Genomic DNA, 6,000 nt, shown 5'->3' on the forward strand with positions numbered 1-6,000 from the left:
CACACACACACACACACGCACATATATATATATATATATATATATATATATATATATATATACAAATTAAAAGGGTAAAGATTTATCAATTTATTAATTTACTAATAAATCAACAATTAATAATTTTTACCAAACCCTTCGGTATGTAAGCACCATTATCAGTGGAGAACTTATTTAAAAGTTCCCATACATTTATAAACATAATTAATTATGTTTATAAATGTATATATATATATATATATATATTTACATATATATATATATACAACAGGCTTCTTTCCGTTTCCATCTGCTAAATCAACTCACAAGGTTTGGTCAGCCCAAGGCTATAATAGAAGACACTTGACTAAGGTGCCACATAGCAAGACTGAACTGTGGCTGTGTGCTAAGTAGCTTGCTTACCAACCACATGGTTCTTGGTTCAACCCCCCCCCCCCCCCCCCCATACCCCACCCTACCCACAGACCCCTACCTCTACCCCACCCTCAGCCTAACCCACACTCCACCCATGCCTTCCCCACCTCCCAACACCCTCACATCACACCACACTAATACCCTTGCATCACACCATGCACACACTACAAACTGACCAACCCTTCCCCATTTTCACACTACATACGTCAAGATCACCAGCATTCTATCTCCCACACACAGCCCCTCGTTCTTCGATCACCGTTTGTTATCTCCCCCTTTTCTTAGCTCTCCTGAAAAAGAATTTCTAACTTCCGATCAGCCATTGTGATGATCAGCGATTATTATGATTGACCGTTGACTGGACACTATTCAATTTTTTTTCTCCGTGTTTTTCTCCTTGTCTCCGTATTCTTTCTGTTGAAGAGCGTAGCTCGAAACGTCAAAGACTTTCCGTATTCCCGAGCGTCATACTAATACATCCTTTTGTTATTTACACCACCTGTCCTCGTCTGTTGTTGTTTTTTCGTATATTCTCCCATATATATATACATATATGTATACATATATATATACATATATATATACATACATATATATATATATATATATATATATATATATATATATATATACATATACAAGCATACCTCAACTTAAGTCATTTTGATTTAAGTTGTTTTCGATTAATTGTTGATTTTCAAAAATAATATACGGAAAAATAAAATCAAGTGAAGTCATTTTACTCAACTTTACGCCTGTCTGCCACAAATATTCGAATCATAAGATCACTAGTAAACTTTTAAAAGCACATAAAATCATGTTACTGTACAATAAATAAGAATAAAAGCATTTAAAATCATATTAAAGTATGTACTGTAAATGTTAAGATACACATCATAAAATAGTGTAGCTTAGTAAACAAAATCATGAAACCAGCTGTGTTGTATTATTTATTGGTCTTTCAAAGCTCATATTGCACTGTAGTTTCAATATTTACTGTTAGGTGTCGTTGTGATGCCTGTGATTGTTTTGAATTCAGATTTCTTTACATCTCTTTATCTGCTACTTTCTCATTCTCATTTATTTGTGACTTTATTTTATGTCCTCATGGCTCCTAAGAAAATTCATAGTGAAAGTGCTAAGAGTCATGCTATAATGCTCGAAGACAAACTGGCTGTGATAAAATGCCATGAAAAAGGTGAAAAAAGTGGTAGTAATTGCATGATCTTTTGGGATGAGTTGGACAATTGTATTGACGATTGTAAATAATATGGACAAAATTTTAGCACATATCAAATCTGAAGCCTAAGGGATGAAGAATACTGTCATCAATAAGAATAGAGGTAAAATCTTTGAAGAAATGGAAAGTCTTCTTTCTCTTTAGATTGTTAGGTTGAATCGTCAGCATGCTACTATTAGTCAAGAAATCATTCAAGAGAAAGTGTTGTCTTTGGAAGCCTGAAGAAAAAATATCCAGATGAGAAAGATGTAGAGTTCAAGGCAAGTCAAGGATGGTTCATTAGATTTAAGGAGCGAAGAAGTTATCACTCCATTAAGAAGCAAAGTGAAAGTGCATCAGCTGATGAATAAGCAGCAGCAGAATTTCCTAATGCATTAAAGAAAATCATTAAAAAAAAAACAGGTTTCTTCTCAAACAGAGTTTTAACATAGATGAAACTGGATTGTACTGGAAAAAAATTGCTCAACCGTTCATACATTTCCAAGGAGGAGAAAACTATTCCCAGGCTACAAGGTCTCAAAAGAACGTGTGACAATTATGCTGGGAGGTAATTGTGCAGGAGATTTCAAGTTAATGCCATTGCTTGTGTATCATGCACACAACTCCCGTGCCCAGAAGAACACACCCAAGGCATCTCTCCCTGTTATTTGGATGGCTAATTCAAAAGCATGGGTTACTGTTGTTGTTTTTGAAGATTGGTTCTTCAATCATTTTATCCCAGTAGTAGAGAAGTACTGTAAGGAGAAGGGAATTACTTTTAAGGTTTTACTTATCTTAGATAATGCTCCTGGCCACCTGCAAAATATCATAAATTTTGACCCCAACATTACCGTTGTATACCTCCCTCTGAACATAGCGTCTCTCCTGCAGCCAGTGGATCAGGGAATAATTGCTATCTTCATGCGTTACTATATGAAGCATATGTTGCAGCAAGCAACAGCTGCAACTGATCTTGATGAGTTCATCACACTTTGTGACTTTTGGAAGAGATATGATATCTACAAGGCTAGAACATAACAGCAGCATGGAATGATGTACAGAGTATGGCTATGAATGGTGTATGGAGGATGCTTTGCCCATGTTTCATGAATGATTTTAAGGGTTTTGGTAATGTTGCCACCAACAAAATGTTTGTGCCTATGAGCAAAGAACTGGAAATGGATTTACAGGATTTATTTGAAAAAGACAAGCAGCCCCCGATGAAAAAGGATTTGAGAGAGTTTCACAAGCAGCAAAATAAAGAAGAGGAAGTCATGTCACTTTACCATTAAGAAAATGCAGCAAGCATTTGCATATATGAAAAAGGTATTTCTAAGTTTGAGGATATGGATCCAAATGCTCAATGCTTTTCCAAGATTATGGAAGGTTTTGCTCCTTATAATATAATCCTTGAGGAAAAGAAGACAGTTCAAGGAACTCTCAACCAGTTTTTTAAGTGCATCGAACAACAAAAACAACCAGAATCAGCTGTTGATGTTAACAATCCACAGCTTCTACATCTGCAATGTAAACCACTAAATTGTATGTACATATTGGTAAATTTAAAATAATTTAGATTTTTTTTTACTATTGTAAAATGATAATAATTACTGAATTTGTTTTTTAAGCTTAATAAAGGCTTTTATTTTACCATGTCTTATCGCAAACCGCATTCATAAATAAAGCATCTGCAATGTATAGTAAACACTGCCAAATTGTATTCGTAAATTTAGATTATTTGTTTTTTACTGTATTAAAAAATAAAAATAATTCGTAAGCTTAAAATAGGATTTTATTAACCCTGTATTATTGAGAATGCATGGAGGTGCAATGGCCCAGTGGTTAGGGCAGTGGACTTGCGGTCATAAGATCACGGTTTCGATTCCCAGACCGGGTGTTGTGAGTGTTTATTGAGTGAAAACACCTAAAGCTCCATGAGGCTCCGGCAGGGGATGGTGGTGAACCCTGCTGTACTCTTTCACCACAACTTTCTCTCACTCTTACTTCTTGTTTCTGTTGTGCCTGTAATTCAACGGGTCAGCCTTGTCACACTGTATCACGCTGAATATCCCCCGCGAACTACGTTAAGGGTACACGTGTCTGGGGAGTGCTCAGCCACTTGCATGTTAATTTCACGAGCAGGCTGTTCCGTTGATCGGATCAACTGGAACCCTCGACGTCGTAAGCGACGGAGTGCCAACAAACAAATTGAGAATGCATTCATAAATAAAGTACAGAACTGGGAATGGTTATTATTGGTTTAGCCTAGAGACAAGTAAATTCATTTCTTTTCTACCCTAGGCAGAAGGCCCGAAATTTTGGGGATGGGGTCAGTCGATTAGATTGACTCCAGTTTGCAACTGGTACTTAATTTATTAACCCCAAAAGGATGAAAGGAAAGTCAACCTCGGCGGAGTTTGAACTCAAAATGTTAAGACAGACGAAATACTACTAAGCATTTCGCCCTGTGTGCTAACGTTTCTGCCAGCTTGCTGCCTTAAGACAAGTAAATTTGGCCTATCCTAGAGACAAGTTAATTCAACTTAAGTAATGTCTCCTGGAACCACCAGTGAAGTTGGTCTTTTCCTTTTTCAAATATATATATATTCATATATAATATATATTCATTTCAGTGGCGACTCCGGCACTCAGGCTGTTTGGGCTTAGCCCGTGTGTAAATTTAGTAAAGTGAATGTGTATTTGCTAGCTGATCTAATTTCTGCCAACACTGACTTCAAGTATGTAATTGCAGCCAATAACTCGAGCTCCTTTTATTGAGTCTGGTCACAGTTCATTTATTTTTGTTCAGTGTCTGGCAGTCGTCTTATAGGTGCCCTGTGTCAAAAAATATCATTCATAGCAGACTCTCTCTTGACATTGTTCACACATGCCTGACACGGGTTCAGAAGTTACAGCCTGAATTGTTATCTATAATCGTAAAAATTAAAAATAATTCGAATTCGATGTTTTCTTGAAGCAATAAATATCTATAGCGATTAGGATTTAAATTCCAATTTAAGAAAAGTTTCCATTCTACAATATACTTAAAGGAAAGAAAAATTATCCACCAAATCAGGTTAATTATGAACAAACCTGGTAGGTGTAAAAGACTAACTGGCATCTCTTGTCAAGAGTACAAGAGACAGTCAGATCACTGATGTATATATATTTACAGGTGTGTGTGTGGGTGTATGCATGCCTGTGCTTTTGCCCAGCCCTCCACTTACCACCCAGTGTTGGTTTATTTACGTCCCTGTAATGTAGCAGTTCAGCAATAACAATTAATAGAATAAGGACCAGATGTAAAAATAAGTGCAGGGTTTGATTTGTCTGATTAAACCCATCAAGGCATACCCCAGAATGGCTGTACTTGAATAACTGAAACAGGCAAAAAATAATGATATTTTATTCTTTTTTCTTTGATATATCATAAAATACAAATTTGGATTTTTGTTTTTAATGTAAGTTAATACTGAAACCATTGATGTAATAGGGACATTTTTTATAAAGGTTGGCCTTGATTTTCAGTTTTGCTTAGTAAATGTTAACTGATATTATCTATAATGAGAAATTTATGTGTGTAATTGTGTGTGTAGGGGGAAGGGTACAAGGGGGAAGGAAACCTGTATCTGATAAAAAATTAGATATGTATATCTTCTTAATTTATCATGCATTGTTATGAATTTTGAACTCTGTACTATTTGTCTTATCAGTATATTTTCTTTAATTTTCAACACCATTACTCCTTCAGTAATTCATATAGGTAACCTGATATAGTTAAATGCTCTTAATTCAATATTTCATTTAGTGAGGGAATATTTACTGCATTGAAGGATAATTTTGGTAAGTAAACTTTCTTTTCGTGTAAAATATTGGCAACAATATATTTGATTTAATTAACTCAAAGCTGTATAGAGTCACTTGATTCAATGGATGCTTCTATTGTTTGCAGTCGAGGTCACGTAACTGAAAGGTGAAAAGAATGTTAACCAATCTATTATTAAAAGAAACCTTTAAATATATTCAATATGAATATGCCAATATTTCAATCTCAAAATAATGTCATATGTTTTAAAAGAATTATGTTATGCATAATACTGAAATCATGGTAACAGTTAATTGCTAAATAAAAGCAACATCCATATTTCATAGAATTCCTGTTAAACTTCAATTTTCTATTTATTATGGCTTAGTGGTAAGGGCATTCGGCTCATGACTGTAAGGTTGTGAGTTCAATTCCCAATGGTGTGTTGTATCCTTGTGCAAAACACTTTATTTTACATGGCTCCAGTCCACTCAGCTGGCAAAAATGAGTAGTACCTGTAATTCAAAGGGGCCAGCCTTGTCACATTCTGTGTCATGCGGAA

The 6,000-nt window shown here is 35.3% G+C and overlaps 1 protein-coding gene across 30 annotated transcripts in view; it reads left to right on the forward strand.

The window, feature by feature from the left end:
* The window catches only part of LOC106871424 (poly(rC)-binding protein 3), a 488,151-nt gene that overhangs the window by 90,654 nt on the left and 391,497 nt on the right, over positions 1 to 6,000 (forward strand). For 2 of the 30 annotated variants that reach the window (XM_089364197.1, XM_089364195.1), the window contains exon 1: positions 5,359 to 5,476. The exons of 24 other annotated variants lie outside the window; for them this stretch is intronic. The gene's annotated coding sequence lies outside the window, so the exon portion shown is untranslated. Of the gene's footprint in view, positions 1 to 5,358; positions 5,477 to 6,000 lie in introns of those variants that run through there. 4 more of the 30 variants (XM_052973812.2, XM_089364200.1, XM_089364208.1 and 1 more) reach the window with 2 other exon arrangements.

This window comes from Octopus bimaculoides, chromosome 16 (assembly GCF_046866305.1).
Source record: "Octopus bimaculoides isolate indiv1 chromosome 16, ASM4686630v1, whole genome shotgun sequence".
Taxonomy (NCBI): domain Eukaryota; kingdom Metazoa; phylum Mollusca; class Cephalopoda; order Octopoda; family Octopodidae; genus Octopus; species Octopus bimaculoides.